At 44.1% G+C, this 12,796-nt stretch overlaps 1 protein-coding gene across 1 annotated transcript in view; it reads right to left on the bottom strand.

The window, feature by feature from the left end:
• The window catches only part of ZNF398 (zinc finger protein 398), a 53,716-nt gene extending 41,199 nt beyond the window's left edge, over window positions 1-12,517 (bottom strand). Inside the window, exon 1 of the mRNA XM_055392324.2 lies at window positions 12,394-12,517. The gene's annotated coding sequence lies outside the window, so the exon portion shown is untranslated. The remainder of the gene's footprint in view (window positions 1-12,393) is intronic.
• Window positions 12,518-12,796: the final 279 nt, after the last annotated feature.

The following is a 12,796-nucleotide window of genomic DNA, read 5'->3' as shown; positions in this document are numbered from 1 at the left end:
GATGGAAGAATCGCTTGAACCCAGGAGGCAGAGGTTGCAGTGAGCCGAGATTGTGCCATTGCATTCCAGCCTGGGCGACAAGAGCGACACTCTGTCTCAAAAAAAAAAAAAAGTCTGTGGATTAGAGAGAACAGTTGTATTTGGAGTGCCCCATTTTAATCTAAACTTTCTCTTTTTCTTCATACTCTCTTTTAAAAAAAATGTTAATCATGACTCAAAGATGATTTAAAGATGATTTATCATATATGTGTTGTAGATGAGATTCTTCCTCCTTGTGAAATTTTGAGGTGACCAAGTTGACACTGCTTTTTTCTCCCCAATGTGTGAAAAATTACCAAATAGGGATTTTTTTTTTTTTTTTTTTTTTGAGACAGGCTCTGCCTCTGTCGCCCAGGCTGGAGTGCAGTGGCACAAGCATGACTCACTGCAGCCTTGACCTCCTTGGCTTAAGCAATTCTCCCGTCTCAGCCTCCCAAGTAGCTGAGACTACAGGCCCACCCTGCTACACCCGGCTAACTTTTAAATTTTTAGTAGAGAGAAGGTCTTGCTATGTTGCCCAAGCTGGTCTCCAACTCTTGGGCTCAAGGGATGCTCCTGCCTTGACTTCCCAAAGTGCTGGGATTCCTGGTGTGAGCTACCACGCACAGCCAGGGATCTTTTTTTTTTTTTTGAAAGGACAGAATGGAACAAAATTGTTAAACATTCGTTTCTAAAGAGTGTTTTATGGGCCTGGTGTGGTGGCTCACACCTGTAATCCCAACACTTTGGGAGGCCGAGTTGGGTGGATCACCCGAGGTCAGGAGTTTGAGACCAGCCTGGCCAACATGATGAAACCCCGTCTCTACTAAAAATACAAAAGTTAGCCGGGCATAGTGGCACATGCCTGTAATCCCAGCTACTAGGGGGCTGAGGCAGGAGGATTGCTTGAACCTGGAAGGCAGAGATTACAGTGAGCTGAGATCATGCCATTGCACACCAGCCTGAGGAACAGAGCGAGACTCTGTCTCAAAAAAAAAAAAAAAGAGTATTTTATGTACTGTTATGAATGCAACTGTGCAAAATAATTCCATAGTAACTAGAATTATTATGTCTAATGTTAATTCTCTTTCCCTATGGTAGAATTATATTTTTATAAACATCTGTAGGCTCAAAAAGAACATAATGTTCTTTCTAAAGTTATCTAGATAACACACTCTAAATATACTGTCAATGTATGTAACTATTTGAAAGTTCCTGTTTATTACATAAAATAACATCTTTTGTAATCCTCAATAATTATTATAGCATTTTACTTTTGCAGTATTAAATATATATTCATATATACTTCAACTGACTGCTAGGATTTGAACATTAAAGCACATCATCAGATTTTACTTTTATTATTTTTAAATTTTTATTTTATTTTATTTTATTTTATTTTTTTGAGATGGATTAGCTCTGTTGCCCAGGCTGGAGTGCAGTGGCGCAATCTCGGCTCACTTCCTCCTGGGTTCACGCCATTCTCCTGTCTCAGCCTCCTGAGTAGAGCTGGGACCACAGGTGCCCGCCACCACGCCCGGCTAATTTTTTGTATTTTTAGTAGAGACAGGGTTTCACCGTGTTAGCCAGGATGGTCTCGATCTCCTGACCTCGTGATCCCTCCATCTCAGCCTCCCAAAGTGCTGGGATTACAGGCATGAGCCACCACGCCTGGCCAAATTTTTATATATTTATTTATCTGTTGCCAGGCTGGAGTGCAGTGGCTGATCTCGCTCACTGCAACCTCCGCCTCCCGGGCTCAAGTGATTCTCCTGCCACAGCCTCCCAAGTAGCTAGGACTACAGGCATGTGCCACTACGCCCAGCTAATCTTTGTATTTTTAGTGGAGACGGAGTTTCACCATGTTGGCCAGGATGGTCTCGAACTCCTGACCTCATGATGTGCCCGCCTCAGCCTCCCAAAGTGCTGGGATTACAGGCGTGAGCCACCGCGCCCGGCACATCATTAGATTTTATACTTCAAGTTACATTTGGAATTTAGAATACCTAAATTTAAAAGTAGGTATTCACACAGTAACAATAGACCAGGTACACTGGTTTATGCCTATAATCCCAGCACTTTGGGAGGCCCAGATGAGAGAATCACTTGAGCCTAGGAGTCTAAGACCAGCTTAGCAACACTGTGAGACCCCATCTTTACAAAAAAAATTAAAACTTAAAAAAAAAAACTGGCTGGGTGCGGTGGCTTGTGCCTATAATCTCAGCACTTTAGGAGGCCGAGGTGGGCGGATCAGGAGGAGGTCAAGAAATCAAGACCATCTGGTCGACATGGTGAAGCCCCGTCTCTACTAAAAATCCAAAAATTAGCTGGGCGTGGTGGCGTGCTCCTGTAGTCCCAGCTACTCTGGAGGCTGAGGCAGGAGACTTGCTTGAACCTGGGAGGCAGAGGTTGCAGTGAGTCAAGATGCGTCACTGTACTCCAGCCTGGTGACAGAACAAGACTCCATCTCAAAAAAAAAAAAAAAAAAATTAGCTGGGCATAGTGGCATGCACCTGTAGTCCCAGCTACTCAGGAGGCTGAGATGAGAGGATCAATTGAACCCCAGAGGTTGAGGCTGCAGTGAGCACATTTATTATTATTTTTCTGTGCTTTGCAGAATATTTGAAATATACAGGGATGTATAAAGACAAAGGCCACATATAATCATACAATCCAGAGACAATCACTTGAAGCATTTTGGTTCTTATCTTTGTGAGCTTCTTTTATATAAATATATATATGTATACACACACACAATATTTATTTATTTATTTTCTTAATACAGTTGAAACTGTAAATACTGTTTCTTGATTTGTTTTGTTTTGTTTTTGAAATGGAGTTTCACTGTGTCACCCAGGCTGGAGTGCAGTGGCACGATCTCGGCTCATTGCAACCTCTGCCTCCTGGATTGTAGCGATTCTCCTGCCTTAGCTTCTTGAGAGTAGCTGGATACAGGCGTGCACCACCACGCCCAGATAATTTTTGTATTTTTAGTAGAGATGGTATTTTGCCATGTTGTCCAGGCTGGTCTTGAACTCCTGACCTCAGGTGATCCACCCACCTCGGCCTCCCAAAGTGCTGGAATTACAGGCGTGAGCCACTGCACCCAGCCATAAATACTGTTTTGAAACCTGCCTTTGTTATTTAATATACTTGAATATCTTGCATAGCATTAAATTTTTTTCTTTTTTCTTTTTTTTTTGAGACAGAGTTTCGCTCTTATTGCCTAGGCTGGAGTGCAATGGCCTGATCTCAGCTCATCACAACCTCTGCCTCCCAGGTTCAAGCTATTCTCCTGCCTCAGCCTCCCGAGTAGCTGGGATCACAGGCGTGCGCCACCATGCGCAACTAATTTTTTGTATTTTTAGTAGAGATGGGGTTTCTCTATATTGGTCAGGGTGGTCTTGAACTCCCGACCTCAGGTGATCCGCCCGCCTCGGCCTTCCAAAGTGCTGGGATTGCAGGCGTGAACCACTGCGCCCAGCCAAATATTTTTCGAAAACATAAATTTAATGTCTACATATTTCATCTTACGGATGCTTCCGACTTATTTATACGTTTAGGTTCCAGTTTTTCACAACTAAATACATGTAAGTGATTGTGCTTGCCCATAAATGCAGAAAAATGATTTCACAAAACAAATATTCACATTTACTCACAATAAAAACTCTCACAAAACTAGGGATGAAAGGGAATTAGCAAAACATGATAAAAAGTATCTACATGCCAGGCACAGTGGCTCACGCCTGTAATCCCAACACTTTGGGAGGCCAAGGCAGGTGGATCACGAGGTCAAGAGTTCAAGACCAGCCTGACCAATATGGTGAAAACCCGTCTCTACTAAAAATACAAAAATTAGCCGGACACGGTGGCGCATGCATGTTATCCCAGCTACTCAGGAGGCTGAGGCAGGAGAATTGCTTGAACCAGGGAGGCAGAGGTTGCAGTGAGCCGAGATCACGCCACTGCACTCCAGCCTGCAGGAAAGAGCAAGACTCTGTGTTAAAAGAAAAGTATGCAGTTAACGTCATACTCAATAGTGAGACTAAATGGCTTCCCCTCAGATTGAGACAGGCAGGGATGTCTACTCTCAACACTCCTCCAAAGCTACAGTAATCATGAGCATGTCATATTGGGGAAGGGATAGACACATGGATCAATAAAACAAGAATCTAAAAATAAACCCACACAAATTTGGACGACTGACTTTTTACAGAGGTGTAAGAGCAATTCAATGGGCCGGGCATGGTGGCTCACACCTGTAATCCCAACACTTTGGGAGGCTGAGGTGGGAGGATCACCTGAGGTCAGGAGTTCAAGACCAGCTTGGCTAACATGGTGAAACCCCATCTCTACTAAAAATACAAAAATTAGCCAGGCATGCTGGTGGGTGCCTGTAATCCCAGCTACTTGGGAGGCTGAGGCAAGAGAATCACTTGAACCCAGAAAGTGAAGGTTGTGGTGAGCCCAGACCATGCCATTGCACTCCATCCTGGGCCACAAGAGCAAAACTCAGTCTCAAAAAAAAAAAAAAAAAAAAAAGGCCCAGCACGGTGGCTCACGCCTGTAATCCCAGCATTTTGGGAGGCCAAGGCAGGTGGATCACGAGGTCAGGAGATCGAGACCAGCCTGGCCAACACAGTGAAATCCCGTCTCTACTAAAAATATAAAAAAATTAGCTGGGTGTGGTGGCGGGTGCCTGTAATCCCAGCTACATGGGAGGCTGAGACAGGAGAATCCCTTGAACCCACGAGGCAGAGGTTGCAGTGAGCCTAGATCATGCCACTGCACTCCAACCTGGGTGACAGTGTAAGACTCCGTCTCAAAAAAAAAAAAAAAGCACTTAAATGAAGATAGAATAAGTTTTTCAACAAATTGTGTCTCAACTATTGGACTTTTATATGCAAAAAAATGAACCTCAACCCAACTCTTACACTTTTTACACAAAGTAAATAAAAACAGATCATAGATATAAATTTAAACTGGGAAGTGAGGAGCACCTCTGCCTGGCCGCCAACCCGTCTGGGAAGTGAGGCGCACCTCTGCCTGGCAGCTGCACTGTCTAAAAAGTGAGGAGTGCCTCTGCTCGGCCGCCCCACAGTCTAGGAAGTGAGGAGCACCTCTGCCTGGCCGCTCTGCAACCTTCTAAGTGTGAGGTGGCAGCCTTGAGTGTGATTTTTACGCCCTCCCCAAGTTTGCATTTTTGACATTAAATTTTACTTTTAAATTAAAAGCTTTAAATAAATAAATAAATAAATTTAAAACATAAAACTAGGAAACTTCTAGAACAAAAACAAATCTTCATGACCTTGAATTAGGCAGAGTTCTTACACATGACACCAAAAGCCCAATCCACAAAAATCAACAAAGTACAAATTGGACTTAATCAAAATTAAAGCTTTATTATTATTATTATTGTTGTTATTAGTTTTTGGAGACATATTCTCCCTCTGTCTCCCAGGCTGGAGTGCAATGGCATGATCTTGGCTCACTGCAACCTCCGCCTCCTGGGGTCAAGTGATTCTCATGCTCAGCCTCCTGAGTAGCTGGGACTACAGGCGCGCACCACCACGCCCAGCTAATTTTTGAATTTTTAGTGGAGACTGGGATTCACCATGTTGGCCAGGCTGATCTTCAACTATTGCTTACCTCAAGTGATCTGTCTGCTTCAGCCTCCCAAAGTGCTGGGATTACAGGTGTGAGCTACCGCACCCGGACTATTATTATTATTCCAATAGTTTTTGGGGGAACGGGTAGTGTTTAGCGACATGGATAAGTTCTCCAGGTGTGATTTCTGGGATTTGGTGCATCCATCACTCAAGCAGTGTACGCAGCAGCATCCAATGTGTAGTCTTCTATCCCTCATCCCCGCTCCCAGTCTTCCCAAGTCCCCATAGTCCATTATATCATTCTTATGACTTTGCGTCATCATAGCTTAGCTCCCACTTAAAATTAAAGCTTTCTTTTTTTCTTTCTTTCTTTCTTTTTTTTTTTTTGAGACGGAGTCTCGCTCTGTCACCCAGGCTGGAGTGCAGTGGCGCGATCTTGGCTCACTGCAAGCTCCACCTCTCAGGTTCATGCCCTTCTCCTGCCTCAGCCTACTAAGTAGCTGGGACTACGGGCACCTGCCACGACGCCCGGCTAATTTTTTGGTATTTTTAGTAGAGACGGGGTTTCACCGTGTTGGCCAGGATAAAATATTTACTAATCATATATCCAACAAAGGACTTACATTCAGAATAAATTAAGAACTGTCAAAACTGAACAATAAGAAAATAAACCACTTTCAAATGCCTGCCTTCTTCAACTAGGGTTTGTTAATGTGATTATTGCAATCAGCATTATCTCTAACAGTCTTTAACATAATAAATGAGGTCAGGTGGTAATCCCAGCACTTTGGGAGGCCGAGCTGGGCAGGTCACCTGAGCCCAGGGATTCCAGACCAGCCTGGCCAACATGATGAAACCCCTTCTCTACTAAAAATACAAAAATTAGCTGGGCGTGGTGGTGTGTGCCTGTAGTTCCAGCTGCTTGGGAGGCTGAGGCATGAGAATTGCTTGAACCAGGGAGGCAGAGGTTGCGGTGAGCCAAGATTGCGCCACTCATTCCCGCCTGGGCGACAGAGCCAGACTCTGTCCAAAAACATAAAAATAAAAGTGCTGAAGGAAAAAAAAAACCAGCCTGGGCAACAGAGTGAGACTCCATCTCTAAATAAATAATAAATGATTAGGTGTTACTCTTTTACCTATTATCTAATGTCTAGTTAATATATCTTTAAAAGTACTCAGAGTTGAAAAAATAAACTTTAAGTTGTACAGAAAGATCATTAAGAATATAATGGATAGGATGCTGTGGCTCACACCTGTAGTCCCCAAACTTTGAAAGGCTGAGGTGGGAGCATCTTGAGCCCAGAGGGTGGAGGCTGCAGTGAGCTATGATCACACCACTGCACTCCAGCCTGGGCAACAGAATGAGATCTCATATCAAAAAGACAAAAACGGGCTGAGCGTGGTGGCTCACACCTGTAATCCCAGCACTTTGGGAGGCCGGCGGGGTGGGGGGGGGGGGTTGGATTACCTGACGTCAGGAGTTCAAGACCAGCCTGGCCAACATGGTGAAACCCCGTCTCTACTAAAAATCCAAAAAAAAAAAAAAAAAAAAAATTAGCTGGGCGTGGTGGCGGGTGCCTGTAATCCCAGCTACTTGGGAGGCTGAGGCAGGAGAATTGCTTGAACCTGGGAGGCAGAGGTTGCAGTTAGCCGAGATCACACCATTGCACTCCACCCTGTGCAACAAGAGCTAAACTCCGTCTCAAAAAAAAAAAAAAAAGAGACAAAAACAGCATGGCCGAGCGCCGTGGCTCACGCCTGTAATCCCAGCACTTTGGGAAGCCAACGCGGGCAGATCACCTGAGGTCAGGAGTTCGAGATCAGCCTGACCAACATGGAGAAACTCCGTCTCTACTAAAAATACAAAATTAGCCGGGCACAGTGGCGCATGCCTGTAATCCCAGCTACTCGGGAGGCTGAGGCAGGAGAATCGCTTGAACCCGGGAGGCAGAGGTTGCGGTGAGCCGAGATCATACCATTGTACTCCAGCCTGCACAAGGGCAAAACTCCATCTCAAAAAAACAAAACAAAAAAAAATCTGAAGGTCACAAAAAACAAATATATATATATATTTAAAAAACACAAAAATAACCAAAAGCCAGGTGCAGTGGCTCACCCCTGTAATCCCAGAACTTTGGGAAGCTGGGGCAAGCAGATCACTTTGTCAAAAGCCTTTGAACTGTAGCAACTTCATCTTGAATAGGGGCTGGGTAAAATGAGGCTGGGCTGCATTCCCAGATGGTTAAGGCATTCTAAATCACAGGAAGAGATAGGAAGTCAGCACAACATACAGGTCATAAAGACCATGCTAATGGCCTGGCACAGTGGCTCATGCCTATAATCCCAGCACTTTGGGAGGCTGGGGTGGGCAGATCACTTGAGCCCTGGAGTTCGAGACCAGCCTAGCCAACATGGTGAAACCCTATCTCTACTAAAAATACAAAAGTTATCTGCGTGTGGTGGCAAGCCTATAATCCCAGCTACTTGGAAGGCTAAGGCAGGAGAATCGCCTGAACCAATGAGGCGGAAGTTGCAGTGATCCAAGATTGTGCCATTGCACTCCACCCTGGGCTACAGGGTGAAACTCTATCAAAAAAAAAAAAGCCTTACTGATAAAACAGGTTGCACTAAAGAAGCCAGCCTAAAACCTACCAAAACCAAGATGGCAATCAGAGTGACATCTGGTTGTCCTCACTGCTGATATAGGAGTTAAAAAGAAATTATTTAGGCAGATAGTGAGGGTAAGGAAGTCATCAGTAAAGCTTTCCTTTTAATAAAAAGCAGCCCCAAAATCATTTTACTTTCTAACAAGGAGCCTGTAAAAATGAGCTGCAGACATACACAAGCAAGCGGAAGCTTGCACAGGTGAATGCTGGCAGTTGTGTCAATCGGAAAAGGCTACCAGAGACTAGGTGTGTTTAAAATGGCGGCTCTGTCTTCTGTTTTTCTTTCCATCTTCTGTTTTTCTTTCCAACCACTTGTGCAGTAGGGAGCACACAACATGGCACTGGCCCAGTGGAAAGCTCATTTGCATTAAGAAGATTAGGGTGGGTGGCCAGCTTCCTCTCGTGCTATGTAGACGTCCCACCTGGTCCAACCCATCTTTGGGCCCCTGGTAAATCAGACACCGCCTCCTCAAGCCTGCCTATAAAAGCCGGTGCACTCCACTGAGGTCTGGAGGTCCCATACGGGTGCCTCTCTCTCGAAAGAGAGAAAGCTGTTCTCTGGGCTGGGCGGGGTGGCTCATGCCTGTATTCCCAGCGCTTTGGGAGGCTGAAGTGGGCAGATCACATGAGGTCAGGAGTTCAAGACCAGCCTGACAAACATGGAGAAACCCCATATCTACCAAAAATACAAAATTAGCAGGGCGTGGTGGCACATGCCTGTAATCTCAGCTACTCGGGAGGCTGAGGCAGGAGAATCAGTTGAACCTGGGAGGTGGAGGTTGCAGTGAGCCAAGATCACGGCATTGCACTACAGCCTGGGGGACAGAGCAAGACTCTGTCTCAAAAAAAAAAAATAAAAAGAGAATATAAGGAAGTCGGTGGAGTAATAAATTGATATAACCTCTTCTGAGCAACTTAGTAGTGTATCGATTATAAATAAGTAGACCTTTTGATCAAGCAATATTTTTCTAGGAACGTATTCTATAAATATATTTGCAAATGTAAGATTCATCGAAAGCAATACTTAATGCTTTTTGACTATAAACTAAAATTTGACTCTAAACAAAATGTCTAGTAGAGGACTGGATGAATACATTGTGGTAAATTGGTATGCTGCATAGCTATTAAAGAAGGTGTGAACATATTTAAAATGTCTAAAACTGTTTAAAAGTGTCAAAAGCAAAGAATTTTTCACTAGGATAATAGACTAAGCTAAAACAGGAAACCCTCCCCGCTACTTCAAATTCAATAGAAATGCTAAATAAAATATATATTTTTAAATGTTTCCAAAGCTGGATTATGGCTGGGGCTTATTGCATTGTTCTGCGTATGTTTTTTGTTTGTTTGTTTTGTTTTGTTTTTGAGGCAGAGTCTCGCTCTTGTTGCCCAGGCTGGAGTGCAGTGGCCCGATCTTGGCTCACTGCAACCTACGCCTCCAAGGTTTAAGCAATTCTCCTGCCTCAGCCTCCCGAGTAGCTGGGACTACAGGCGTCCGCCACCACACCCAGCTAATTTCTGTATTTGTAGTAGAGATGGGGTTTCACCGTATTGGCCAGGATTGTCTCGATCTCCTGATCTCATGATCCATCAGCCTCTGCCTCCCAAATTGCTGGGATTACAGGTGTGAGCCACCACACCCAGCCTGTTCTAATATGTTAAAAGAATTGCCCATAGTAAAATCTTTCCTTAATAAAAAGTCCATATTTATCAACCTGAGAAAAATGCAATTTAAAAATGGACAAGGAGCAAGAACAAAAACTTAACTAAAAGTTGGTAATTTAGCACGTAATAAGAATTTTTTGTATAATTAGCAACTAGGGAAATGCAAATAAAAACTACATTGAGATACCCCTACACTGAAACAGACCCAATTGCCCTATAGAACTGATGTTTATGGTTTCTTTGAATAAACACAGTAACTGATCCTTTTAGTCTTAAAACTTGAGACAGTTACATTTGTCTTATCTGAGTTCCTTTCTCAGGAAACCAACCATCAGGCCTCCCAGATAGTATTAACCAGTTGAAACTCACAGGATCACTGAATTTGGACAATGAAAGTCAGACCCCTCACCCATCATGATTGCCTAACCCACCACCTGCTTCCTGTTGACCAACCCCTCTTCCTTACCCCTAACCAATTCATGTTTTTCCACATATGGTTACATTTCCTCCCAGCAATAGAAGCCACTCATTTTAGCCTGTCAGGGAGATGGATTTGAGACTGATCTCCCATCTCCCATCTCCCATCTCCTCAGCAGTAACACCCAATTAAAGCCTTCTTCGTTGGCAACACTTGTTGTTGTCATGATTGGCTTTCTGAGCCACAAACAGCAGCACCTAGACCAAACCCCTGGTGTTTCAGTAACAACACCATTGATTAGAATGTCTAACAGTTTTTTAAAATGCTAAAAATACCAAATAAAGAATGTGGGCCAACTGAACTCTCATGCGTTCACAAGGGGAACACATAATAGTACAGTCACTCTTAAAAATGGTTTGCTAGTTCCTTGTAAAATTAAATATACATATTTACCATGACTCAGCAGTCCCACTCCTGGGTATCTACCTTAAAGAAATAAAAATTTATCTTCACACAAAAACCTGTATGCAAATGTTTATAGCAGCTCTATTCAGAATTCCAAAACTTGGAAAAGGCTGGGCACAGTTGCTCATTCCTGTCATCCCAGCACTTTGGGAGGCCAAGGCAGGCGGATCACTTGAGGTTAGGAGTTTGAAACCAGCCTGGCCAACATGGTGAAACACCTTCTCTACTAAAAATACAAAAATTAGCCAGGTGGGGTGGTGTGCACCTGTAATCCCACCTACTCGGGAGGCTGAGATGGGGGAATCGCTTGAACCCCAGAGGTGGAGGTTGCAGTGAGCCGAGATCGTGCCACTGCACTTCAGCCTGGGCAACAGAGTGAGACTCCATCTCAAAAATAAATAAATAGGCCGGGTGCGGTGGCTCATGCCTGTAATCTCAGCACTTTGGGAGGCTGAGGCGGGCAGATCACCTGAGGTTGGGAGTTTGAGACCAGCCTGACCAACATGGAGAAACCCTGTCTCTACCAAAAATACAAAATAACCAGGTGTGGTGGCACATGCCTGTAATCCCAGTTACTAGGGAGGCTGAGGCAGAAGAATCGCTTGAACCTGGGAGGCGGAGGTTGCGGTGAGCTGAGATTGCTCCATTGCACTCCAGACTAGGCAACAAGAGCAAAACTCCATCTCAAAAAATAAATAAATAAACAAATAAGTATAAAAAATAATAAAACGGAAAAAATACAAATATCCTTCAATGGATAAATACTCTTCAGTATATCATAACATGGAATACTATCAGCAATTAAAATAAAACTGTTGTAGGCCAGGCGCAGTGGCTCGTGCCTGTAATCCCAGCGCCTTGGGAGGCCGAGGTGGGTGGATCACCTGAGGTCAGGAGTTGGAGAACAGCCTGACCAATATGGTGAAACCCTGTCTCTACTAGAAATATAAAAATTAGCTGGGTGTGGTGGGATGCACCTGTAGTCCCAGCTACTCGGGAGGCTGAAACAGGAGAATCATTTGAACCTGGGAGGCGGAGGTTGCAGTGAGCCAAGATCGAGCCACTGCACTCTAGCCTGGGCAACAGAGCAAGACTCCGTCTCAAAAAAATAACAATAAAAAATAAATAAAATAAACTGTTTTCACACACAATGATATGGATACCAACTAAATTGTGACCTTTTTTCCTTTCTTGTCCAAATTTCTAACTAAGGGACATAGGAAGTCACGCCCTACAAACCATAAAAATCTCACCAGAAGGGTTTTATTTAACCCTATATAACAGCTTAGTTTCCAACCTGACTCTGGCATAACATTGCATGACAAAGAAGGAAATCAAAATATTTTATCCCCAAATATGCTTCTTTGCAGTATGTATTATATATTTATATGAAAATATAGGGCCAGGCACAGTGGCTCATGCCTGTAATCCCAGCACTTTGGGAGGCCGAGGTAGGTGGATCAAGAGGTCAAGAGTTGAAGACCAGCCTGGCCAACATGGTGAAACCCCATCTCTACTAAGAATACAAAAATTAGCCCAACGTGGTGGCACATACCTGTAATCCCAACTACTCGGGAGGCTGAGGCAGGAGAATCGCTTGAACCTGGGAGGCGGAGGTTGCAGTGAGCCGAGATCACACCACTCTATTCCAGCCTAGGCAACAGAGCAAGACTCCGTCTGGAAAAAACCCAACAAACAAACAAACTATATATATATATATAATTTTATTTTATTTTATTTTTTTGAGACAGAGTCTCCCTCTGTCTTCCTCTGTCACCCAGGCTGTAGTGTCAGCACAATCTGGGCTCACTGCAACCTTCGCCTCCCAGGCTCAAGTAATCCTCCCACCTCTGCCTCCCAAATAGCTGAGATTAACGTCTTTGCCACTGTGCCGACAAAATCTTGTATTTTCTGTAGAGATGGGGTTTCGCCATGTTGCCCAGGCTGGTCTTCAACTC

The sequence above is a fragment of the Gorilla gorilla genome, chromosome 6 (assembly GCF_029281585.2).
Source record: "Gorilla gorilla gorilla isolate KB3781 chromosome 6, NHGRI_mGorGor1-v2.1_pri, whole genome shotgun sequence".
Classification (NCBI taxonomy): Eukaryota; Metazoa; Chordata; class Mammalia; order Primates; family Hominidae; genus Gorilla; species Gorilla gorilla.
Note: the sequence above shows the minus strand (reverse complement) of the source record. Positions and strands in the feature narration are given on the sequence as shown.